This window comes from Mandrillus leucophaeus, unplaced genomic scaffold (assembly GCF_000951045.1).
Source record: "Mandrillus leucophaeus isolate KB7577 unplaced genomic scaffold, Mleu.le_1.0 Scaffold549, whole genome shotgun sequence".
NCBI classification, from domain to species: domain Eukaryota; kingdom Metazoa; phylum Chordata; class Mammalia; order Primates; family Cercopithecidae; genus Mandrillus; species Mandrillus leucophaeus.
Window position 1 is genome coordinate 2,152,008 of NW_012105908.1, and position 27,969 is coordinate 2,179,976.

The 27,969-nt window shown below is 36.5% G+C and overlaps 1 long non-coding RNA gene across 1 annotated transcript; it reads right to left on the reverse strand.

Annotated features, from left to right (window-relative positions):
* Window positions 1-2,260: 2,260 nt before the first annotated feature.
* LOC105552231 lies at window positions 2,261-22,929 on the reverse strand. Its single transcript, XR_001007972.1, has 2 exons — window positions 22,859-22,929; window positions 2,261-2,631 (listed from the first exon to the last, which is right to left on the reverse strand). It is a non-coding gene; the product is annotated as an uncharacterized LOC105552231 (long non-coding RNA).
* Between the last annotated feature and the right edge of the window lie 5,040 nt (window positions 22,930-27,969).

Genomic DNA, 27,969 nt, shown 5'->3' on the forward strand with positions numbered 1-27,969 from the left:
AATCTGTTATGGGCCTCAACAATCAAAACTAATAGTGAAAATGAAAAAAAAATACATCTAAAATACTTGTAATAGTGCGCTTCCAAAATATCTCATAAGCTGCAGGCAACCGTCAGCAGTCACCAGCTGTAGTTCAAAATCTGAATCACCTCATCATCACATATGTAATATTTTATCTACAACTGTGACAACTAAGAGTTGCTAAAGCTCTTTTTCTGCTACACCACCACATGTATTGTTACCAATTATACAAAATCCATGAATACCATTAAATGCTTCTTTATTTTCCCTCTATTTTAATAGAATTTTATTTTCTGATTAAGAGGAACCAAAACATGAAAAGTCTAGTTTACTCAAATCCAAATGCAACATGTAAGCAAATTTAATAAACGTATCCATGTATACGGACACACTTTCTACACACCACAAACAATAGGTTGAAACATATTCGTGCAAACACAATTCAGTTGTTTTCCATTTGGAATACACATTTGGCCCAGCATATAAAAGCTACATTAAAAGACTTAGATGTGGTAAATAACTTCAACAAAAGAAACTTTGCCTATTACTAATACAGCTAGAAAGGAGACAGGCTCAAGGTTGAGTGAGATTTGTAGTCTCTCTGCAACATGGCAACATTTCAAACAAGATAATGCCATTTCTTCCCCTCGGATAAACAACATGAGTCACTCTGTAAGCATTGAACAACTGGGCTCATAACTACCATATACCATCTGTCACCCAAATTAATGAAATCTTTGCTAATGTCACTTCCGGACTAAAAATTTCTACCTCAGTTTTTTTTTTCTTTCCCTGGAATGTAACTAAAAAGGTAACATGCTTGCAGAGACTTGTAGAATTTTGTAACAAGGACAAAAATAAACAAAAACATCTTTGTGATTCATCATTCTCAGCAATGTATTAATAACGTTTTCTGATTAAGTACAATGACTATGTTTCTCCAAAGGAAAAACTCAATAAATCAATTTTAGCCCTAATTTAACCGTAATTATTCTCTATCTGAAGCAAGTCCAGGTGATTCACTTAGAATTACCTATAGAAGGCCAGTCATGGTGGCTCATGCCTGTAATCCTAGCACTTTGGGAGGCCAAGGTGGGCGGACCACCTGAGGTCAGGAGTTCATGACCAGCCTGGCCAACATAATGAAACCCTATCTCCACTAAAATACAAAAATTAGCCAGGGGTGATGGCGGGTGCTTGTAATCCCAGTTACTCCAGTGGCTGAGACAGGAGAATTGCATGAACCAGCGAGACGGTTGCAGTGAGCCAAGGTTACGCCACTGCCCTCCAGCCTGAGCAGCTGAGCAAGACTCCGTCTCAAAAAAAAAAAGAAAAGAAAAGAAAAGAATTACCTACAGATGTTATATGTAAGTGTGTGTGTGTGTGTGTGAAATATGTAGTTATATATTATATATAACATATATATGTTTTCAGAAATCTCACAGATTTGTTATTAACAGCATTTTGTTTGATCACAAACAAACACTTTTAATTGTGGTTCCAGGCCCACATAATCAAGTAATGTTGTCTTTAAAAGCAAGTAAGTACGTTGGAATTTTTTTCCATATTTATATTAAGGTACAATTTACATACAGTAAAAGTCACGTATTTTTTCTGTGAGTTTTGAGAAACGTATACAGCCATGTCACCATCACCACAATCAAGATGTGGAATGGTTCTATCATTGCCCCTAGTGTCTTTTGTACTTAACCCCACTTCCCATCCTAACCCCTAGCCAGTGCTGATATGTTTTCTGTCCCTGTAGTTTTGTATTTAAAAGATTCTTATATAAGTGGTATCTTATATAAGTATGTAACCCTTTGAGTCTGACTTCTTTCACTTAGAAAAATGGATTTAAGATTCATCCACCTTGTTGCAGGAATCCTTTCGTTATTTTTTACTGGTGAATAGTATCACATGGTACAAATATACAGCTTGCTTATCTTTTCCTCAACTGAGGGATCTTTTCCTCAACTGAGGGATATTTGTTTCCAGTTTGGGGTGATTACAAATAAGGCCTCTAAAAAATTCACATACAAGTTATTGTATGGATATATGTTTTCATTTCTCTGAGGTAAGTACTTAGAGATAGGGCTGCTGGGTTATGCATTAAGTGTATGCATAAGTTCATTAAAAAAGGCCCAACTGGTTTCCTAAGAGGCCGAACCATTTTTCACTCCCACCTGCAAAGTATGAGAATTCCAGTTATTCCAAAGCCTCACCAACACTTGCCATTATCTGTATGATTCTATACCTTTAATAAATTATCCATGACTTCTTATACAGCTAATTCAATGTCTTTGATTTCGAATGAATGTGATTTTTATTTGCAAGGGAAAAACTCAAATCACAGAAGAAATGAACTTTATCTCCCCCCAAGTTGAGCATTTTCCCTTGAGTGGATTGACTTTCTTAGTTTCTGGGGTTCACCTTGACTTGAAACACGATCTTGTCCAAGTCCAGAGTAAAACCTGCCGCAGGTTTGTTTCTTCATGTCTTCTGGAAGCACTGCCCAGTTTCCCTGGGAACAGGGAACAGGATCCTTTTTTTTTATGCTTTGGATGCATTAGATTAATCCAGTGGAGGAACACAGAGCATGAAAACAGCATTCTAAAAAAAAAAAAGAGAGAGAAAAAAAATCTCAGTAAAGATTCTACGACCTGCAGAGAATTTGATCACATCTTCTTTGTCATTCCTGCTTCCCTGCTTCCCAGCCACCCAAACTGGACTCCTTATTCACAACTTGTGAAAATAACGACTTTATTATAAGTCACATAACAAAATGCTCATCATTTTAAAGATTACAATTTAGTGTGTATTAACAGCGTTTTGCATCTGTCATCGCTAATTTTAGAACGTTTTCATCACCCAAAAAGAAACCCCAGGTCCATTAGCAGCCTTGCCCCACATCTCCCTCCATCCAGCCCCTGAAATCACCGATGTGCTTTCTGTGTTTATGAACTTGCCTATTCCAGACATTTCATATAAATGGAATCATACAATACATGAACTTTTGTGTTGGCTTCTTTCACTTAGCGTAATGTTTTCAAGGTTCGTCATATTGTAACATGTATCACATTACTTTGTAGGGCCAAATAAAATTTCACTGCACAGCTGTAATCCACAAACAAATTTCCTTACTATTTATTTATGTACCCTCCAACTGATGATTATGTGAGTGTTTCCACTTTCTGGCTATTGTGAATATGATGTTATGAATATTCAGGGAGAAGGTTATGAATATTCATGGATGGACGTATGTTTTAAATTCTTTCGAGTTTTTACTGAGCAGAGAGTTGCTGGGTCATGTAATAACTCTATGTGAAACAGTTTGAGAAACTTCAAAACTGTTTTTCCAAAACAGCTGTGCCATTTCACTTTCCCCCCAGCAATATGTGAAGTTTCCAATTTCTCCACATCCTTTCCAACACTTGTTAGCTGTCTGTCTTTTTAATTTAGCCACCTTAGTGTGAAGTTTTGTTTCATTGTTGCTGTGAATGGTATCTCATTGCATTGCATTGCATTTCCCTAATGAATAATGATGGTAAGCATCTTTTCGTGAGTTTGGTGGCCATTTGTGTATCTTCTCTGGAGAAATGTCTATTCAAATCCTTTGCCCATTTTTAAGATAGGTTATTTGTGGTTTTATTGCTGAGTTTAAGAGTTCTGTGCATAGTTTAGATACAAGTCTTTTATTATATATAAAACTTACAAATATTTTCACCCATTCTGTGGTTTTTTCACTTTCTTGATGATGTGAAGCACAAAATATTTTGATTTTGATGAAGTCCAATTTACTCATTTGTTTATTACTTTTGCCACTTTTGGTGGCATAGCTAAGAAACCCTTGCCTAACACAAAGTCAGGAAGATTTGCTCCTAGGTTTCCTTCCAAAAGGTTTATAATTTTAGTTCTTACATTTATGTCTATGACTGGTACCTTATTCACCCATATTTACTTATTTAGAAAGCAAACTACACATATATTGTTTCCACAATTCTCCCTATCTAAATTGCAGTTTACTGATTGGGATGGTCAAACACACCTGTTTAATGATGCCATGTGATTAAATTCACTGTCACTTTACTTCTGCTTCTACAATGTTATCTATCCTGTCAGTTCCATAGAGAAAAGCAAGCTAGAGATGAGAACTCCCAAATAAATGTTTGTTCTTTTCACAAAACACTCTTTCAAGCAAAGCACTACTCTGCATGTTCTTTTTCTTCCAGAGTTTGGAAATAGGTAAATTTATATACAGTTATAAACACCATCACTGATTTTATTTCCATCCTACAGTAGCTTAAGGATCTCTGGAAATTGAAATGTGGAGTTATAAAAATGTGGTGCTCAATCTTCTAATCCTTTTGTGTCTCTATCTCTAAAACTAAAATAGAGATTGCAAATACGTAGTACTGAAACATTCCCATATTGTTCAAGACATCAAATTGTTTTGTACTAATTACCTGGAAAATTTCCCCTTTATCTTTTTTTTTCTTCCTTTTGCTTCAGCAAACAGAGATCTAGCTAATACATTACTTTTCCCTGTCCAGTTTCCCTGTTGAAAAAAAGGACACTAGTACTTATTTCCTCCTCATCTCAAGGGATTAATGCTGTGTTTGAGAAGTGTAAGCATGTTTTGCCTCAGAACTTCTAAAAAGTAAAAGTATGGAGAGCCCAGAGTGTCACTGGCACAGAGAAGCATCTCCACAGTGTTGTGTGGTATATGTTCTGATGAATAAACAACAGACTAAATTTTTTAGCACAAGAAGAATTTTGTGGAGAATAGTAGATGGTTGGAACCTATTGTTGGAATCTTCGTTTGTATAGCCTTGAAAAATTTTGAGAACACTATGCCAGAAATAGGGGTGTTCCTCAGTTTCTGTATCTTACCTGTCAAAAGAGAGTCTGCTTAGAACTAAGCATTTAGAATCATCTCAAAATCTTATCTTTTATGCGAACACTGTAAATTGTCAGATGATTGCATGATGCTTTGGCTCCTCTTTGCCCTACTCCTGAGGAAATGTTCTTACGGCATAGTGATCCAAAAAATACTTATTTGTATTTTTTTATTAATATATTATAGTAGTGCATATTTGGGGGTACATGTAATGTTTTGATGCATGTGTATAATATGTAATAATCAAATTAGGGTAATTAGGGTAGCCATTAACTCAAATATTATTTTCTTTTGTATTGGGAACATTACAGTTCTTTTCTTCTAGCTATTTTGAAATGTACAATATATTACTATTGACTAAAATTTCCTACTGTACTATGAAATATTAGAATTTATTCCTTCTATGTAATTGTATTTTTGTACCCATTAACCAGTTTCTCTTTGTTTTTCCCCTTCTGTCTTACATTCACTGCTTCTGGTAACCACCATTCTACTTTCTATCTCCATGAGGTTCGCTTTTTTGACTCCCACATATGAGGGAGAACATGCAATATTTGTCTTTCCGGGCCTGACTTATTTCACTTGACATAGTGGCCTCCACTTCTATCCATGTTGCTGCAAATGATAGGATTTCATTTTGTTTTCTTTTCCGTTGTGCATTAATACCACATTTTCTTTATTCATCCACTGATGGACTCTTAGGTTGACTTCATATCTTGGCTATTATGAATAGTGCTGTAATAAACGCAGAAGTGTAGTTAACTCTTTGGTGTACTGATTTCCTTTCTTTTGGATATATACCCATCTGTGAGATTGCTGGATCATATGGTAGTTCAATTTTTAGTTTTTTGAGGAACCTCCATACTGTTTCCCATGATAGCTGTACTACTTTACATTTCTCCCAACAGTATATGAGTGTTCCCTTTTCTTGGCATCCTCACCAGCATTTGTTATTTTTTGTCTTTTTGATAATAACCATTCTAACTGGTGTAAGATGATGTATCACCACAGTTTTGATTTACATTTGCCTGATGATTAGTAATGTTGAGCATTTTATAATGTACCTGTTAGTTATTTGTGTGTCTTTTTTTGAGAAATGTCCATTCAGATATTTTGCCCATTTTTAAATCAGATTACTTGTGTGTTTGTTGTTGTTCAGTTGTTTTGAGTTCCTTGTATATTCTGGTTATTAATCTCTTATGGAATTGATAGCTTACAAATATTTTCTCACATTCTGTGAGTCATCTCTTTATTGATTGTCTCCTTTGCTGTGCAGAAGCTTTTAAGCTTGATGTAATCCCATTTGTCTAGATTTGCTTTTGTTGCCTGTGCTTTGGAGGTCTTACACAAAATATCTTTGCCCAGACCAATGTCCTGGAGCATTTCCCCAAGGTTTTCTTCTAGTACTTTTATAGTTTCAAGTCTTACATGTAAGACTGTAATCCATTTTGAGTTGGTTTTTTGTATATGGTGAAGGATGGAGATCTAGTTTGATTCTTCTGCATGTGAATATCCAGTTTCCTAGCACTATTTATTAAAGAGACTGTCCTTTTCCAAATGTATGTTCTTTGTGCCTCTGTTGAAAATTGTTTGGCTGTAAGGGTATGGATTTATTTCTGGGTTCTCTATTCTGTTCCATTGATTTATGTGTCTGTTTTAATGTCAGCACCATGCTATTATGCCTCTAGCTTTGTTCTTTTTTGTTTTTTTTCTCGGTATTGCCTTAGCTTTTGTGGTTCCATACAAATTTTAAGATTGTTTTTCCTATTTCTGTGAAGAATGTCATTGGAATTTTGATAAGGATTGCACTGAATCTGTAGATCACTTTGGGCAGTACAGACATTTTAACAACATTAATTCTTCCAATCCATGAGCATGAAATACCTTTCCATTTTTGTATGTTTTTATTTCTTTGATTAATGTTTTATAGTTTTCCTTGTAGAGATCTTACTTCTTTGATTAAATTTATTTCTACATATATTTTTCGTAAAGTTGGAAAGAGAATTGCTTTCTTGATTTCTTTTTCAGATTGATTGCTATTAGCATATAGAAATACTACTGACTTTTGTATGTTAATTTTGTATCCTGCAACTTTAGTAAAGTTGTATACCAGTTCTAAGAGGTCTTTGCTGGAGTCTGCAAACAAGGATAATTTGATTTCTTCCTTTTTAATTCTGATGTTATTTATTTCTTTTTCTTGCCTAATTGCTCTGGCTAGAACTTCCAGTACTATGTTGAATAAAAGTAGTGGCAATGGGCATCCTTGCTTTGTTCCATACATTAACAGAAAGGATTTTAGTTTTTACTTATTCAGTGTGGTATTAGCTGTGGGCTTGTCATATATCATCTTTATCATGTTGACTTTCTAAACCCAGTTTCTTCAGGTTTTATCATGGAGGGACGTTTAATTTTATTGAAGCCTTTTTCAGCATCTGTTGAAATGACCATATGGGTTTTGACCTTCATTCTGTTGACACAATGTATCATATTAATTGATTTGTGTATGTTGAACCATTCTTGCATCCCTAGGATGAATCCCACTTGATCATAGCAAAGGAACTTCTTAATGTGTTGTTGCATTCTGTTTGCTAATATGTACTGTTGGGGATTTTTGTATCTATGTTTTTTAGGGATAGTGGTCTGTATTTTTCGCTTGTGTGTGTGTGTCCTTGTCTGGTTTTGGTATCAGGTGGCTAATATGATGAGTTTGGGAATATTACCTCCTCTTCCACTTTTGAAATAGTTTGAGTAGAATTGGTATTAGTTCTTCTTTAAATGTTTGGTAGAATTCATCAATGGATCCATCATTTCCTGGGCTTTTCATTGGTGGTAAACTTTTTGTTACTGCTTAGATTTTGTTACTCATTATTGGTCTGTTTGGGTTTTCCATTTCTTCATGGGTCAAACTTGATGGATTGTATGTATTAATATCAGGACTTTACCCGTTTCCTCTAGGTTGTCCAAAGATTTGTTGCATTTCTGTAGTTTCAGTGGCAATGTTTCCTTTATCATCTCTGATTTTATTTACTTGAATCCTCTCTCTTTCTTCTGTGGTTAGTCAAGCTAAATATTTGTCAATTTTATATTTTAAAAAACTTTTTCTTTTGTCAATCTTCTGTACTTTTTTAAAAGTCTCAATTTTATTTACTTATGCCCTAATCTGTATTATTTACTTCCTTCTACCAATTTTGATTTGCTTTGTTCTTGATTTTCTAGTTCCTCTAGGTGCATTGTTAGGTTGATTATTTGGAGTCTTTCTATTTTTTGATGTAAGCATTTATTGCCATAGACTTCCCTCTTAGTACCATTTTTGCTGTATCCCATAGGTTCTGGAATGTAGTGTTTCCTTTGTTTCAAGAAAATTTTAAAATTTCTTTTTCATTTATTTATTTACCCATTTGGTCATTCAGGAGCATGTTATTTTCTTTTAATGTATTAGTACAATTTTCAAAATTCATCATGTTATTGATTCTTAGTTTTATTCTGTTGTGGTTTTAAAATATGTTAAATAGATTTTGACTTTTTTGAATTTTTTGAGACTTGTTTTGTGGCTCTGCATATAGTCTGTCCTGGAGAATGTTTCATGTGTTGATAAGAAAAATGTGTATTCTGTAGCAGTTGAATGATCTGTTCTGTAAATGTTTGTTAGGTCCGTTTGTTTGAGAGTATAGTTTAATTGTAATTTTTCTTGTTGATTTTCTGCAGGATGATCTGTCCATTGCTGAAAGTGGGTGTTGAAGTCTCCTGCTATTATTGTACTGCAGTGTATCTCTCCCTTTAGATCTGTTAAGATGTGCTTTATATGTCTGGGTGCTCTGGTGTTGGGTGCACATATGTTTATTACTGTTAAACGTTTTGCTGAGTTGACTCCTTTATCATTATGTAATGACTATTTATGTCTCTTTTTACAGTTCTGACTCAAAGTTCATTTTCTCAGATATAAGTATAGCTACTTTTGCCCCTTTTTGGATTTCCTTTTGCATGCAATGCCTTTTTCCATTCCTTCACTTTCAGCCTATATGTTTATTCATAGATGAAGTGAGTTTCATATAGGTGTCACATAATTGAGTCTTGTTTTTTAATTTATTTGTTACTCTATGTTTTTTAATTGGAGAATTTAGTCCAATTACATTCAATATTATTATTAACAGGTAAGGACTTACTACTGCCTATTTGTTACTTATTTTCCTTTTGTTTTGTAACTCCTCTCTTCCTTTCTTCCAGTGTTCCTTTTTGGTTAAGTGACTTTCCTTTGTAGTATATGTTTTAATTTGTTGCGTTTTATTTTTACATTATCTATTATAGGTTTTTGCTTTGTGGTTATCATAACCTTACTAAAACATTCTGTAGTTATAACAAGTATGTAATACTGATACCAACTTAACTTTGATTGCAAGAAGAAAATAAAGAAACCTCAAAATGCAAACCTGTACACATTACCTCCATTCTCCCACGTTTTGAATTTAATTTTCATTGTCACAATTTACATTTTTTATACTGCCCACCTCTTAAGTTGTAGTTATTATTTTTAATAGCTTTGTATTTGAGTCTTTTTAGACTAAAGATATAGGCAATCTAAACACTAAGAGTACAGTATTACAATAACAATCATGTTAGGATCCTTTTGTTTCATTTTTAATAACTCCCTTTAGCGTATCTTGTTGGACAGGCCCGGTAGCTATAAATTCCCTCAGCTTTTGTTCATTTGGAAAAGTCTTTGTTACTCCATTTCTAAAGGCTAACTTTGCTATGTACAGTATTTTTGGTTGACAATTTGTTTTCTTTTTTCTTCTTTTAGCACTCTGAATATATTGTTCCACTTTCTCCTTGTCTGTAGGGTTTCTGCTGAGAAATCTGTCTCCAGTCATAGTAGATCTCCCTTGTATGTTATTTGTTTATTTTCTCTCACTGCTTTCAGGATCCTCTCTTTGACTTTGACTTTTGTGGGTTTAATTATATCTTAGGGTATTCTTATTTGGGTTGAATTTGATTGGTGACATTTGACCTTCCTGTACCTGGATATTTATTCTTCTTCAGATTTGGAAAGTTTTCTGTTATTGTTTATTTGAATAAGCTTTCTACCCCTTTTCTTCTTCAGTTCCTTCTTTAACTCCAACAACCCAAATATTTGCCCTCTTGATATTGTCCCATAGATCCTGTAAGCTTTGTTCTTTCCTTTTTATTTTTCTTCTCCTCTGACTGTGTATTTTTAAATACCCTGTCTTCTACCTTGCTGACTTTTTTTGTTTGATCAATTCTGCTTTGATGCTCTCTGTTGCATTTTTAAGTTTCATGCATTGCATTTTTCAGCTTCAGAATTCTTCAAAAAACATTTTATCTATTAATTTTTTTGATAAACTTCTGAATTTAGTTTTGTGTGTTCTTGAAGTTTGTTGAGCTTCCCTAATACAGCTATTCTTTTGAGTTCTTTGTCTCAGAGGTCCCACATTTTTATCTTTATCATTTTAGGGCTAGTCTCTGACACTTTTTTTTTTTTTTTTTTGAGACAGGGCTTTACTCTCTCACTCAGAATGGAGTAAATGTGGCTTGATCTCAGCTCACTGTGGCCTTGAACTCCCAGGCTCAGGCAATCCTCCTGACTCAGCTTCCCAACTAGCTGGGACCACAGTATATGCCAGCACAGCCGAGATGGGGTCTCATTATGTTGCCCAGGCTTGTCTCAAACTCCTGGGCTCAAGCAATTCTCCTGTTTTGGCCTCCCAAAGTGCGGATATTACAGGTGTGAGCCACCACACCCGGCCTTCTGGCACCCTTATTTTATCTGTTTGGTGAGGTCATATTTCCCTGAATATTCTTCATGCTTGTGAAAGTCTGCACATTGAGGGATCAGGTATTTATTTTAGTCTTTGTAATCTAGCTTTGTTTCTGTCTGTCCTTCAGAGGGCCTTCGAGGGACTGTAGGGCAACTGACTGTTTTGTTCCCTGAGCCTTTGACCACTGCAGCTGTCTCAGCACTAGAGATATTCTAAGTCCAGGCTTGTTGCAAGTCTCACAGGGGCTCCAAGATTGATGTAGCTTTCTGGCCAACGTGGACCTGACAAAGGCCCAGGGAAGTACTGGAGCTGTGTGGGAGTGCTGGCCAGGGACCTGAGTCAGGAAGACTGTCCTGGTGACCTAGACATGTGCCCCTCCCAGCAGGTCTCAGCAGAGAGAAAATGGGTCCCTTACTTCAGTGAAAAGGACTGGAGTTGAGACTGGGCCACATTCATATCTGCTGTTTGACAGAGGCTAGAGAGCCTTGTTTTGTCTCAAAGGGGTATGCATCACCCAGCAAGTTCTCACACAGATAGGATAGTTCCCCAACTGCAGCAGAAGTGGCCAGAGCTGACTATACCACTTCAGGATCTCTTCTGGATGGAGGATGGCATGCTTGTTACATTGGCTTAGACAAAGATGCATCTTCCAACAATTCTCTGAACATATGGTATAATTCCCTGATTTCATCAGGAGGGGCTGAAGCTGAACTGGGCCCCTCAATATTTCCTGTGAAACAGAGGCTGGAAAATCTGTCTTGTTTGCCCGTACAGGTACATGTTTTCCAGCAGGACTTAGCACAGATAAGATTATTCCCCAACTTCAGTGAGAATGGCAAGAGCTGAGACTGGGCCCCTTCAAGATCTGCTGTGAGACTGAGGCCAGAGAACCCAGTCTTGTTGTCCCACAGGGGCACCTGTCTCCTAGCAGGACGCTGCACAGACAGGATAGTTACCTGACTGCGCAGCAGGAAGGGCCAGAACTGAGACTGGGCCCTCAGGATCTGCTGTAGGACAGAGACTGGAGAGCCCATGTCATTGGTGCAGGTAGTTACGTATCTCCTAGCAGATTTCAGCACAGATGGGATAGTTCCCTCACTGCAGTGAGAGAGGCTGGAGCTGACACTGGGTCCCCTTGAGATCTACTGTGGGTTAGAGGTTGGTGAGCCCATCAGGGAGGCTCAAGCACTGAGGCAGAGAGAAGTCCCATGAGTTCCTCTGGGGAAAAGTTGCTGTGAACCACACAAAGCAGAATTTTCTTCTGACATCAGGTGTATTATATAGTCACAAGATATATAAACAGAACAAAAAATAAAAATACAAATATTCTGATGGAAAAGTTTCACGTAGGTCCAGAAGATTGCTTAATGCAAAATTGTGTTTGGAAAATAAGGAGGATTGTTAAGTCTATTCTTTCTCCGTTCTCTAAAAATCAGTGGGCTTGTTTTGCAAACTATAATCTTTATAGGTAATTATGAGGACTTGAATTTATTTTTGGTTCTAACTGCTGAGATATATTACTGGGATTTAAGTTCTGAATATTTTGACTATTTAAAAATATTTATTTATTTTAATAAACATTTAATCTATTTAGAATCTATCTTGTTTAATGGCAAAATATTCATTGCATTTTGGTTTTAGTGTTACCATGTTGAGATCTGTCATCCTTTGGTGCCACGGTTCCTTCTCTCTGAGATGCTAATTTGTGTGTCAGAGAAAACTGGAGTTGTATATCTCCAAGTACAAAAACAGATGTTGTTATTGTCCTTTCAGCCTCTTTGGCTTCATTTTTGTTATTCGTGGAACAGGCCATCAAAAATTAATGTTGAGAGATGACAAGTATCTTGGCTATTCCAGTCAGTAGCAAAAATAATAATTTTTTATGGACTTCGTACTTCCATAAGCGTGAATTATTCATGAAGTGCCAGTTTAGGTAAAAGTCTGCTCAATGATAGATTTGAGCCAGCACCAGAAAGTTTGCTAAGGAAAATTGCAATATACTACAGCCTTAGTCAAGCAGTTTAAAAAAAAAAGTATCTGCTAGAATTCAAATTCTTAAAGTGTGCAAGTTAAAATTTCAATGAGAACCATATTTTCTAATCTGGAATTGACCCTTCACATTAAATTATTAAAGACAGTGGCCTTTAGGATCTGCCAAGAAAAAAGAATGGCATTTTGCCTGAGAATTAGTTAACTTTTATTTTCCGTGTCCTAAGCAGGGAGTCAGACAGAAATCAAAGAGCAATCACCCACTCAGCTCCCCCAAGATGTGCATTTAACCACACGCTTAGAAAACAGTCCACAGTTGGTGTGTTCATTTGGCTTCAGGGAACAAAGAGGTGACAACCGCACATGCTGTCATCTAGGGGATCCTCTCCACCTAGTGTACCCTCATTTGTCTCAAAGTAGCAAACTTCCTACATAAGCCTGACTTTGCCTTTGTCTCAAGCCTTTGAAAGAAAAGGACATCAATGACATTGGGTCTGAGAAAGGGGGCTGCCATTTAAAGTCACACAACTTGTTTATTTTTTCCAAGTCAGTTTTTAGAGATAGGTTGAATCTCTGTTCCGACTCCAGCAAACGACCTTTCAGCAGTCCAGAATTAAAATGATGGGAAACTAGTGGAAAAGGAATTCAGTAAGGCAGTTAGCTCTAAGCAATGCTTATTGAATGGTGAAAATGAGAAAGTGCAATCAGAAACACAAAAAGGAAAATTCAAGCAGATGAAAGGGGGGAACTAGTGGGAGGAAGTCAGTTATAGATTTTCAGTTCTGGAGCCACAATTGATGGATGTGAAGAAATAGCCTGGAAAAACCTGTGTGGTTTAACAAATGGGCTGGGAGTGGGGATTGTCGTAAAACATTTCGAAATACAGGAATGTCCGGCATTAAATGCATTGTGAAAGCCAAGTTCAAGTCATTGAGCTGGTGTCTCTTTTGTCAGTGTCCCTTATCTTAGTGTTTATTTTCCCTTATTATTTTTGGGATTTGAAATGAGATTTTTCTAAATTGTCACATTACGACCTTCCTAGTCATGCTTGAGGACAAATCTCAAAGAAAAGTGAAAATAGATAAGCTATTCTAATGCCTAGTTTATCTTTCATTTTATTTATATCCCTTTCTGGAAATAAAAATATGTGGCTCAATCAAGGGACTTGGCTTTTATTTTGTGTGTGCACATCAAAGAAGTTAAAGACAAGTTGGGCATCACTAGAAAAGTAATATAAATTAAACATGTTTCCATTTATGTGAAAAACATGACTCTATGTACTTGCATGTCAAGCAAGATCCAGGAAAGGCCCAAAAAAGGACACTTATAGCAAGAGACAGGAGAGAAAGCCATATGGCCATAAACCAAACCTAAACATTCTGGCATAGCTGTATGAAGGATGTGATTTGAGGAGCAGGGACATTCTTACTGCTGAAATTTACATCAAGGAGGACCACCTCACTAGAGCCCAGCCCCTTAGCACAGCTTTCCAAATCCTTTGTCATTTGGCTTCTACTTTCCCCTTCAGCCTCAACTTCTCACCTATTGTCCCCTCCCTCTTCCCACCATTCCTAAGTTCTAGCTATCCTGTACTACTTTCAGTGCTCCAAAGGTGCTATGCCCCTCCCCCACCAGGATTTTGATAATATTATCTCTACCCAGCCTCAGTTAATTGCCATTTCCTCTAGGATAATATCCCTGAATCCCCTAAACATTATAAGGCATCCTTGAAAAGAGACCTAATTTGAGGTGTTCTCTTAGCCCGCATGGGTGCAAAACTTAAGGAGGCCAGTCTGCTTCTCTCCTGGGAATTTGATTTGGAAACTAAAATAATAATACATTTTAAATTAGTATTAAAAATTGGAAGAGAGGTAAACTCAGTTGGAGTGCTGTTGTGGAGAATGGAGAATTAATAATCGTAAACCTAAAAACCAGGATAAAGAGAATGAAAAAAAAATGCCCAGAATGAAGAAAATGTGCAAGATCATGTATCCTCAGGAATATAAATAACAAAAACCAGGCGCCATACTTCCCAATGGCTCCACTTCCTAATCTTTGGGTTTTGTGAGAATTACCTGTACCCATATGTTAAATTACCAATTTCTGCTACTGTTAGCAGTTTCTGTTACTTGCATCCTAATGATTCCTGACTAAGACATTGCTGTTCATGTTTACAGCACTCTGTCCTTCCTTGAGCATCACACTTTCCATTGCCTTGCAGTTAGTTACTTATTGAACAGAATTCTTCCCTGGGCTGTGCCTCCATTAGGACAAAAACTATATGTATTAGGTCACAGCACATAGAATGGTGCATTGAACATGTAAGAAAATAAATATTTATTGAATTAGTGAATGATTTCTTACAAAACTCCTTTTAATGCTACTTGGCTTGGGTGGATGATGGGACATTCTCTCCTCTGTGGCTGTCAAATGTTTCAATTCATAACCCTTGATTCTATACAACTGTGCAGTGTACAACAAGAGAAAAAAGTTCTTCAAATGGGAAGTATTATCCTATTTTTAGTGAATTTGTGTAACATCAACTAATATCACATTGGAGACCTAGGAAGGCCTTCACGGTCTTCTTCTTCCTTCTTCTTCCTTCTTCTTCCTTCTTCTTCCTTCTTCTTCCTTCTTCTTCCTTCTTCTTCCTTCTCCTCCTCCTCCTTCTTCTTCTTCTTCCTCTTCCTCTTCTTCTCCTTCTTCTCCTTCTTCTCTCCTCTTCCTCCTCCTCCTCCTTCTTCCCACTTTACAGTAGTAAAAATAGAGACCCATTGTCAAGACATAAATTGAGAACAAGAAGTTTTTGAAAGAAACTCAAATATTTTGTTCTGTAGCTGGACTTTCTTAGTTGACTGAAGAGCAGAATTACCTGGAGAAGTTTGTAAAAATGCAGATTCCTAGATGCCAATCACAATTTCTTTCTTTTTTTTTTTTGAGGCAGAGTCTCACTCTGTCGTTCAGGCTGGAGTGTAGTGGTGTGATCTCAGCTCACTGCAACCTCCATCTCCTAGGTTCAAGCGATTCTTCTGTCTCAGCCTCCCGAGTAGCTGGCATTACAGGTGTGCATCACCATATCACCATGCCCGGTTAATTTTTTAATTTTTAGTAGAGACAGGGTTTCACTGTGTTGGTCAGGATGGTCTCAAACTCCTGAGGTCAGGCAATCCGCCCGCCTCGACTTCCCAAAGTGCTGGGACTATAAGCCTGAACCACCACGCCTGGCCTGCCAACACAATTTCAATGTTAGCTTCTATTAAGCTCTTTGAATAATTCTGAGCCCCAGGGAAGTTTCTTCATCATACTCCCTTGAGTTGCTCTTAGATCAGGTTTAAAAAACATCTTTAGGAGTTATAGATATCCATAATGTAAAAATACATATATCTGATCTTAGGCTACTTGCTATCATCATTCAGGGCACCAATTTATTCCATTCACAAATAACTTATTACTTATTGTATGTGCTTTGGGAGTCTTTTCAGGAGCAGGCCTGAAGTGGGTCTTGGTTTGGGGGATCAATCTAGAAACAGCACGCTTATAAGAAAACAATAGCAATACTCAGACAATCTTCTTGATTCCATTTAATCATAAAATTTCTGCAGTGAATACTTGCCTAAGTATGAAACTGCAATACTGGCATTTAGAATATAAAGAGATATCTCTGTGTCTAATCTAACCCAAATGACATTCTGAATTCTCTCTGTGCCACTCTAAACAATGTTATAATCTAGGACTTTGTATATTATTCCTGACTATTCAGTGGGGATTGTGAAAAATGCTGTTTTGTTAAAAAGGAGATGCTTGTATATGCTAACATGTAATCAGTGATGAAGAAGAAAAAAAATGAGTCTGTTCTGTCTTACAACAGAAGTACTGACTAGGGTCACGAGAAAGGATCATAACTTACAAGTGGGTGACAAGTAACAAAAAGCTGGGAGACAGGACTGGGCAGGGGCATAAGAACCATAAAATAATGGACTGAAGGAAGATCATTGTCATAAAATACCACCAGAAAGGAATGAAGTCAATAAATTTCCTTGACTGATTTTGATATAAAAAGCATGAGGTAGTTTGGAAAAGGGCTGTTGACTGAGCAAGGGGTAGAAGTATAGTACATCAAGAAAAAGATAAAGATAAGTCTGTGAATTTAATATTTTTCATCTGCTAATGAAGAAGTTTGAATGGATAATCTCTTTTCTCTTTACCTGTCTGGTTGTTTGCTTTGCAATCAGAGTTAAGTTGTCATCAGTTTGAAGTAATGTGTTATACAATGTTATGTTTAAGCCTCATGGTAATCTCACATCAAAAGTCCTACAACAGATACACAAAAATAGAAAGCAAGAAATTGAAACATACCATGAGAGAAAAACACTTTTTAAAAAGGAAATATAGGAAGGGAGGAAGGAGTGAAGGAAGGAAGAAAAGAACTAGAAACAACCAGAAAACAAATAAAATGGCAGTAGCAGTCCTTACTTATCAACAATAACATTGAATGTAAATGGACTAAATTCTCCAATCAAAAGATGTAGCATCATTGAATGGATAGAATATAAAAGCAAGACCCAATTCTCTGTTGTCTACAAGAAATATACTTCCCCTGTAGAGACACATATAGACTAAAATAAAAGAATAGAAAAAGATATTCCATGCCAATGGAAACCCAAAAAAAGAGTAGGAGTAGCTACACTTATATAAGACAAAATAGATTTCAAGACAAAAACTATAAAATAGACTAAAAATGTCATTGTATGATGACAAAGGGGTCAAAGGGGTCAATTCAGCAAGAGAATATAACAATTGTAAATATATATGCAGCCAACACTGAAGCACCTATATATATATATATAACATAAATATTATTAGAGCTAAAGAGAGAGATAGACCCCATTACAATAATAGCTGGAGACTTCAACAGCTTACTTTCAGCATTGAACAGATCATCTGACAGAAAATCCACAAGGAAACATGGGACTTAATCTGCACTCTAGAACAAATGGACCTAATAGATATTTACAGAACATTTCATCCAGTGGCTACAGAATACACATTCTTCTCTTCAGTACATAGTTTATTCTCAAGTATAGACCATATATTATGCCATAAAACAAGTCTTACTAAATTCAAAACAATTGAAATAGTCTTCTGTATCTTCTTTGACCTCAATGAAATAAAACTAGAAATCAATAACAAGAGGAATTTTGAAAACTATACAAAAACATGGAAATTAAACAATATGCTCCTGAATGATTGGTCAATGAAAAAATTAAGAAGAAAACTTTTAAAATTCTTTAAACAAATGGAAATGGAGACACAACATACCAAAGCCTATGGGATACAGCAAAAGCACTACTAAGAGGAAAGTTTATAGCAACAAGTGCCTACATGAAAAAAGTAGAACTTCAAATAAACAATTTAATGACGCATCTTAAAGAATGAGAAAACCCAAATAGTAGAGGAAAAGAAATAGTAAAGATCAGAGCAGAAAAAAAATAAAATTGAAATTAAAAAATACAAAAGATCAATGAAACAAAAAGTTGGATGTTTGAAAAGATAAATGAAATGAACAAACCTTTAGCCAGACTTAATCAGAAAAAAAGCCAGAAAAAAAGAGAGAAGAGACAAATAAATAAAATTGGAGCTGAAAAAAGAGACATTACAACTGTTACCATGGAAATTCAAAGGATCTTTAGAGACTTCTGTGAGCAACTATATGCCAATAAATTGGAAAGCCTAGGATAAATGGATGAATTTCTAGAAGCATACAACCTACCAAGACTGAACCATGGAGAAATCCAAAACTTAAACAGACCAATAACAAGCGACAAAACCAAAGCCATAATGAAAATCTCCCAGAAAAATAAAAAAGCCCAAGACCCAATAGCTTCAATGCTGAATTTTACTGAACATTAGAGAATAACTAATACTGATCCTACTCAAACTATTCTGAACAACAGAGGAGAAAATATTTCTAAACTTATTCTTTGATGACAATATTACCCTGATACCAAAACCAGACAAAAACACATCAGAAAAAGAGAAGACTAAAGGCCAGTATCTCTGATGAACATAGATGCAAAAATCCTCAACAAAATACTAGCAAACCAAATCCAACAACACATTTAAATAATCATTTATCATGACCAAAAGGGATTTATCCCAGGGGTGCAAGGATGACTCAACATATGCAAATGTGATACAGCATATCAACAGAATGAAGGACAAAAACATATGATCATCTCAACTGATGCTGAAAAACATCTGATAAAATTCAAGATCCCTTCATGATAAAAACTCTCAAAAAACTGAGTGTAGAAGGAACATACTTGAACAATATAAAAGCCATATATGACAGAACCACAGCTAGTATCATACTGAATGGGGAAAAACTGAAAGCCTTTCCTCTGAGATCTGGAACATGACAAGGATGCTCACTTTCACCACTGCTATTGGACATAGTACTGGAAGTCCTAGCTAGAGCCATCAGACAAGAGAAAGAAATAAAGAGCATCCAAATTGGAATGGAAGAAGTCAAATTGTCTTTGTTTGCAGATGATATGCTCTTACATTTAGAAAAACCTAAGGACTCTACCAAAAGATATTAGAATTGATGAATTCAGTAAAGTTGCAGGATACAAAATCAACATATAAAAATCAGTAGTGTTGGGGCCGGGTGCGGTGGCTCATGCCTGTAATCCCAGCACTTTGGGAGGCCAAGGTGGGCAGATCACGAGGTCAGGAGATACAGACCATCCTGGCTAACACGGTGAAGCTCTGTCTCTACTAAAAAAAATACAAAAAATTAGCCAGGCGTGGTGGCAGGTGCCTTTGATTCCAGCTACTCGGTAGGCTGAGGCAGGAGAATGGCCTGAACCTGGGAGGTGGAGCTTGCAGTGAGCCGAGATTGCGCCACTGCACTCCAGCCTGGGCCACAGAGTGAGACTCTGTCTTAAAAAAAAATAATTACAATAAAAAAAATCAGTAGTGTTTCTGCATGCCAACACTGAATAATCTAAAACGGAAATCAAGAAAGTGATCCCATTTACAATAGCTACAAATAAAATAAAATACCCAGGAATAAACATAACCAAAGAAGTAAAAGATTTCTACAATGAAAACATACACTGCTGGTGGCTATGTAAAATGACACAGATACTCTGGAAAATGGTTTGACAGTTTCCCCTTATGGAACTGAAAATGTCCTTGCCATATGACTCAGCAATAGCACTCCTGAATATTTATCCTAGAGAAATAAAGAAACGTATGTTCACATAAAACCATGTGCAAGAGTATTCATAGCATCTTTATTCACACTAGCCCTAAACTGGAGAAAACTGAAATGTTCTTCAGTGGGTAAATGGATGAACAAATTGTTCTACATCCATGCCATGGCACGCTACTGAACAACAACAAAAAAGAAACAAACTATGGATATATGCAATGTGGTAGACAGAATAATGCTCCCATCTCCCCACAAAAGATGTATACTCTCTATCCCTATTACATGGCAAAAGGGTCTTTGCCGACTATTCTGGGCTTTTCTGGTTGATTCAGTCTAATCATAGAAACTCTTAAAAGCAAAAAATTTTCTGTGGTTAGAGTCGGGGAGAGATGAAGCAGAAGTCAGAGAGATCCCACGCATGAGGGGTACCCTATCTGCCATTGCTGGAGGTGCAGCACGTTAAGTATAAAAAGGATGTAGACAAGCACTAGGAGCAAAGATTAGTTCCCAGCTGACTGCCAGCAAGGAAATAGGGACCTCTGTACTACAGCTGCAAGACACTGAACTTGTCCAACAACCTGAATGAGCATGGAAGTGGATTCATCCCAAGTCTCTAGAAGGGAACACAGGGCTTGTTTTAGGCTTTATGAGATTCTAAGGAGAGGGCTGCATTGAGCCACACTGTTCCCAGACTTTTGACTTTGAGAACAATAAAAAAGAGAAGAAATGTGTGAGACAATAAATGTGGGTTGTTTTAAGTAGACAAATTTGTGGTGATTTGGAACAGTAAGAGTAAAAAGCAAACATGTGCAACAACTTTGATGGATCCCAAGAGAGGTATGCGGAGTGAATAAAGCCAGTCTCAGAAGGTTTCACCCTGAATGATGCCATTTGTATAGTGTTTTTGAAATGATAAAGTTATAGACATGGAAAACCGATTATTGGTTGCTAAAGTTTGGGGGGGAAAGAGAGGAGGTGGATTTGACTGTAAATGGGTAGCATGAAGGATCCTTGTGCTCATGGAATTATTGTGTAACTTGGCTAGCTACACAATCTATACTTGTGCTAAAATTGCATGGAGCTTGATATGGTCTGTCTCTGTGTCCCCACACAAATCTCATCTCGAATTGTAATCCCCACTTGTTGAAGGAGGGACTTGTAATCCCTACATGTCGAGGGAGGGAGGAGATTGGATCATGAGGGTCGTTCACCCTGCTGTTCTTGTGATAGTGAGTGCGTTCTCACGAGATCTGGTGGTTTTATAAGGCAGTTTCCCCTGCTCTTGCTGGCTCTCTCTTGTCTGCTGCAATGTAAGCCTTGCCTGCTTCCCCTTCCACCATGATTGTAAGTTTCCTGAAGCCTCCCCAGCCATGTGGAACTGTGAGTATAATTAAACCTATTTCCTTCATAAATTACGCAGTCTATGGACTAACACAGAGCTCAATACATACACACGTATACATACATGGGTGCATATAAGTGGGTACAATCTGAATAATGTCAATATCACTGTCACTATCTCTTTTGTGATATTGCACTATAGTTATGCAAGACATTACAATTGGGAGAAAGTGGGTTAAAGGTACAGGAATTTCTTTATTATTTCTTAGAACTAGATGTGAGTCTATAATTATCGCTAAATAAAAAAGTTAATTTAACAAAGACTTAATAGATATAAAAAACAGATTTTAAAGTATTATTTATTATTTTAAATTTATATATTTATGATACAAAAACCATTGTCCTCATTTAAACAATGGAACTAAATATATCAGATCATCATCCCTGTGACCTCAAAATGAGCTGAGGTGTAAGGTAAAGTTCACGCCACTGTTTCTTGTTGTTCGCTTGTGCTTGCATTATTACAACTGTCTTCCAGCCACAGTTTTCCTATAGGGATCTCTCTAAGACACTTCCCAATTTTATGACTGTTAGTTAAAACTAGATAATAGAATTCATGCATCCACCTAACAGGATATATCATTTTTCTATCACTGTTATAACAAATTATAGCAGAGTTAGTGGCTTAAGATAACACAAATTTGTTATCTTACCATTCTAGAGGTCACAAGCCCAAAATGGATCTCAGGGGACTAAACTCAAAGTGTCAGTAGGGCTGTGTTTTTCTGGAGGCTCTAGGGAGAATCTGTTTCCTTGCCTGCTCCAGTTTCCAGAGGCTGCCTGCATTCCTTGGCTTGTGGCCCCTTTCAAGGCCCCCTCCAAGAATCACATTACTCTGACTCTGCTTCAATCTCCACATCTCTTTCTTTGACTGTGACCCTCCTTCCTTCAACACTGGTAGTTACATTGGGCTACCTGGATAACCTCCCTATATCAAGATCCTTTACTTAATCACATCTGCACTATTCATTTTGCCATGTAAGGTAACGTATTCACAGGTTCTGATGGTTAGGACATCTTTTGGGTGGGGTGGTGAGGGAAGCGTTATTCTGCTTGTCTGCTTGTCAGTCTGTATGCTACACATACTGTAGCATATTGCCATATGCAGAATGTGTACAGATGTGTGAGGATACCACTGTCACTCTATTGTGTAGTACTATAATATTTCTGGTACACTGCCCTCAGGATATCTCAGGTACCAATTCCATGACCATTTCCTGTGCACAGTTAGAAAGGCATTGGATTTAATTCATTTATTAAATATCAGTAGGGCTTAATGTCTTTTTGGAGTTTCTGTTTGTTTAAACACAATTACGCATAGGGGTTCTAATACTCTCTTTCCATGCCTCAATGTATTGCTTTTGTACCTCTTACATTGGGTGCTCCCAGTTGGAGGTCACTGCTCTAAACAACCAGTATTTAACAACTTCTTACATCTGTATAGCAGTGTACAATTTACAGACTGTTTTCAGAAAGAGTGTCTCAGTTCATTCTGATTGCTATAGCAAAAATACCTTGGAATAGGTGGCTTAAACAACAAACATATATATTTCTCACAGTTCTGAAGGCTGAGAAGTCCAAGATCAAGGCACCACTTCTTGATTCATAGACCACTATACTCTTGCTCTGTATTTACATGGTGGAATGAGGATGAGGGAGCTCTTCTGGAACCCTTTCATAAACGTGCTAATCCCATTAGGAGAGCTCCACTCTCATGACCTGATTACTTCCCAAAGACCCCACCTCCTAATACCTTTGGGCTTAGGATTTCCACATATGAATTTGTTGGGGGGAGGATAAAAACATTTAGTCCATAGCAAAGATTGCTTTATCTCTTGAATCAATAATTCCATGCAAGCAACACTTGCAAGCAATTTCCATTTTATCAATGAGGTATCTGAAGCTCAGAGAAGTTCAGTACCTTGACTAAGGACAAAACTAAAACAGAGCCGACTGAAGAATTGCAATCTTTCATTGTAGTCCACAGTTTAATAACAACACTGAATAGGGGTTGTGGGTAAATAAGGAGTGAAATTTTCTGTCTCCAGGGAGAAGACATTCTGAGTCTTTGGGAGACACCAGTAGTAATGGCAATGAAAGCAGATAAACCTTGTTCAAAACAGGTTTATCTGATTATCAAAGCACCAACTACTGAGATATCAACTGATTTCCTCATGTTCAAAGCCTGTACACGACAAGAACCAAGTTCAGTACCAAAAATTTGTGTGGCTCAAAGAAGAAGTGGGGAGTATACAATAAAGAAAAGCTGTATTGTTCTAAGTAAATTTTCTTTTGCATTTCATGAGGTCACAAATAGTTCTAGCATTTTTTTCCCCTTGGCTTTCTTTTGGAGAGGACATTACAAATGATAGTGATTCGATGACAGACATTCTTTTTCCCCAAGTGGTTCAGAGCATTCCAAAGGAGACAAGGCTATTTTGATTCACTGGGGCTTGGGAGTCTTGGTAGGAAAAGATCTGCAGTGCTTTGCTGTCCTTCTGATAAAAGGAACAAATGTGTTCTTGAACAATCTTGAAAGGATGACACAGCTCATGGAAAATCCAGGAAATGCAGATGTTATTACTATACAAGAATCATAAGACATGATCTCAGAGATAATTTAGTACAGCATGATTGAGCAGCAGAGGAATATGGAAATTTGTAACTGATAAATAATGGCAGCTGGGTCAGATTTTGAGAGGTGGTTGGAAAGGTTTAACAGACAGATTCCTAAAGCCATTTAATGGATTTTAGCTCCAACACTGACTTATTTTAGTAAACTAAATGCTAATTTAGGCCTCATGCATCCTTTTATATATTCAATTCATGTGGCTGGAAACATTGATCTTTATATGGTTGAGGAACAATTTAATTAAACCTGTAAATAGCTCTTAAAGTACAAATAATAAGAACCAAATATTTGAAAGTGACTTCAAGACTGGCTTGCAAAGAGTGCATAAGTTTCTATTTGCTGGTGTAATTACCCATTTGCAAGAGTTGCACACACAGGCCAAATCTCCTAATTGATTTACTTAGTAACACCGAGGTCACATTACATTAGCAAGGGGAAATGGAAGGCAGAATTATTTACCTTGATACTATCAACAAGAATAAACAAATGATACTTCAGTTATCTGATTTTTTAAAGTGAGACATCTGAGGTATAATAATCTGAATTGCATTGTTACTGAATTTCACATTGATGCTAGATAGGCTCAGAGTCAGAAAGCCAATGTTTTACACAGAGACTTTAGAGACTTTTTTGTGTATGTAAGTGACTTTTATACAGCTCAATTTGCCAGTATGTCACTTACCTATTTATACATGGGCCAAGTACTTGATTAGTTTTTTAACTTTCCAGTTTTATAAAAATGAAAGTGAGAGTCAAAATCCTATTTTCATAACTGTCAACTAATTCATAGTTAACAGTAACTGGAAAATAGAACAGTGTGTAGGCATCGGACTGAACACAATGACTTTATTGGATTTTCTTTACTATAATAATATTTCTGGACTTCCCAATTTCATGGGTTTGAAAAATTTAGAAAACATCTTGCTATAAATCCATACTACAGATTACTCAAAGGGTTGGGAACACAATTCAAGAGGAAATTCTTTAGATCTGGGATAATTCACTTTTATTTTTCAAGGGCTTTTGTTTTAAGGACACCTGAAAAATCATAAAATCAGATGGGATTTAAGAGTTATTTAATCTAGTGGTACCTATGGACCAGTCATTAGATCTGTGCTGGGCTGCCTGCCTACACATTTTTAGCTAATTTCCATGTCTTCAGACAAGAAAAATGTTTTCCAAGGAAAACAGTTTTTTGGATTTTTTTTTTAAGTGCAATTTCTGGGCCCTGCCCTAGATTTTCTGACTGAGCAAATTTATAGGTGAGGCCCTGGAATCTGTATTTTTTTTAAAAGCTTCCCAGGTGATTTTGAGATCCAACCATTTGTGGAAACCACTGATGTTAGTCCAATCTCTTTGCTTTTCAGATGCAAAATCTGAGACCTGCTTTGTCCTAGATAAGCAAGTGAAGGAGAGGAATCCAGAACCCCGAGTTATAATTAATTTTTTTGTGCTTCTCACTCACTCGGCACATCTGCTGATCAAATCTTTCCCGTTCCCTCTGAACTCAGAACAGGAGGAGGTGCACATATGTCCACAACAATTTCCCAACACTAGGGAGTGTTGATTTGCTGGGGGAGCAAGTGGCATCTCCTTCCTTGGAAAATTTTAAAACCAAAAGAAAAAGTTTAACTGGCTGATAATTTATAAATGAAATCCTGTCTGAAGACAGGGAGATGGGCTAGATAATATTTTCTCTCTTCTAGCCCTAAGTTTCCATGCTCCTATAATTTAGTAAAAAAGGAACCCATTTGTACTGTCATGCACTTTCTTTTCTTTTTAAGATAGTTTCTCCAGAAACTTCCATGTGTGGAGAAACTTACTGTCTTCCTCCTTCTTCTATTTAACTTTTCTTATCTGAAAGAAGGACTACACTATAAACACCTACATATGCAAAACCCATGACTTTGGCACACACCTACCACTTTCAGATCAAACCGATAGCCTAAGTGGGCAGGCTGGCAGCTGGTTTAGCATAAATACAACAGCACCACCTTGTGTTGCGTTTCTGGGAGAATTTACCACTTCAGCAGGACAAAGACTTGGGCCAGTAGGGGTGGCTTAGGATACGGCAACTATTCCTTTACTTCCCTCCTGTGAGCAAATGCTAGCCATTTCGAGAAGCCTTTCTGTGTGTTATCAGCCTAAAATTTTCTTCTATAAATTATGTAATTTTAAAAATATATTTTAAAAACGATATATGTATTTTTTAAATATATTTTTAAAAAGATATATGTATTTTTAAAATATAAAAGGTAGCTGAGAAATGGAAATGCAGAAATAAACATATATTAATAAAAGCCTGGGCAAGCACAGTGATTTGGTAAATATCATAGAAGAAAAAGTTAATGTCAACTTTTATTGCAAAAGACTTGATGGTAAATGTACATTTAATGCTATTGTGATTTAACACTTTCTCTAAAGAGTCTCCCATATTTGGGGAGGTAGCTTTTAAACTATGTATTTGCCTATTAAGGGAAGAAAAGAATGTTTCACTTTCTCATAATCATTCTAAGTGAGCCTGGATAAAATCTTTGTTTTCCCCAAGTATAGTTGTAGATTCACATATATAAATATATAGATATGAACATATATAATATTCATATTATATCTTGTTTTCCCCAAGTATGGCTGTAGATTCATATACTGTATGTGTACATTAATAATACACATATGCACATATATATTTACATCTTCACTATGGAGCAAACTAAAAATTTAATTTGTGAATATCAACATGGGACTGAAAGACCATATTTTAAAGACCGGAAAATTGAAATATTTGCTAAACAAGTATGTCAAATGTCCGATATTTTCAACAGAAAGAACATGACTAATTAAGAAAGATTGTTTTCAGTTGTAATTTGAAATGTCAAGATTAGTGTAACAAATCATCAAATCTTTGTCTCTGAAATCATCTGGAAAATTGAGCTGAGGTCTTACAAGCTACACATTATTACAGGAAGAGAAGTTACAGGATTAGAAATTAGCAAACCGGGCATTCGGGCCCTTGCTGGGGCTGGCCATGCAGAAAAACTTACCCAGAAATTCCTGCAGAAAGCTCAGTAACGTTACTTTTAGTTGTAAAAGAGGATTTGGTCTTCAAAGTTTATTTGCCATTGTTCACCCAGTCTTTAGTGCGTATATTTACTGTACTGAGTTAATAACTTTGAATTAGACTCTACAAATAAGAAGAAAAAATTATTTCTTAGTTCCTCACATTCTTTCTTGTGAAAGACCAGACAAGTAGCACATTTGAGTAGGCAATATTTCTAATTTTTGGATAATTTTTTTGATATTGTATGCTCCAATTAAATTATAATCTAATTATAAAAATACTAAATGTGTAGTTATGAAGGGGGCACTACAATTTTAAAGACCTGTGGAATGTTCAGGTGTGAATCATGAACTTGGTGGGCTTCCAGTAAATACCAGTTGGCAAATACAGTGTTTGTCATATCAATATGAAGAAAATGTTCTTCTTTTCTTCAAACAAAGGCAATCTCAAAAACTCCTAAGGGTTATTCCATTTGTGTACTTGTCAGTCACTTGACTTCTTTCCTAATCACTGTTTTCTAGTCCCAGTTCTGTGCACAAAGGAAAGTTCTACCCTTTTCCACAACCCTGCACTCAGGATCACTCCCCATCAAATGGCACCTACCTGGAGCAGAATGTTGATTTCACACTTGCTCCAAAAGTTCTTCTCCCTTCCATTAGACTTTCACTTAAAATTTATTTTTTGGTAGAATTTAAGTTCCAGAGAGGGTATGGACTTAATTTCTAGTGGCTCTTAATTCTGTACTGCTAGCCAGATGACTTCCAGCTACATGGCTTTTTTGTCACCGGATGAAGCAATGACTGTGGATAATGGAAAAATAATAACTTTCTAGAATGGTGGAATAATTTTAGAAAGTGTTAGTGTTTACTAATTGAGTTGTGTATTAGTCTGCTTGGGCTGCCACAGCAAAATACCCCAGACTGGGAGGCTTAAAGAACAAAAGTTTAGGCCAGGCACGGTGGCTCACACTTGTAATCC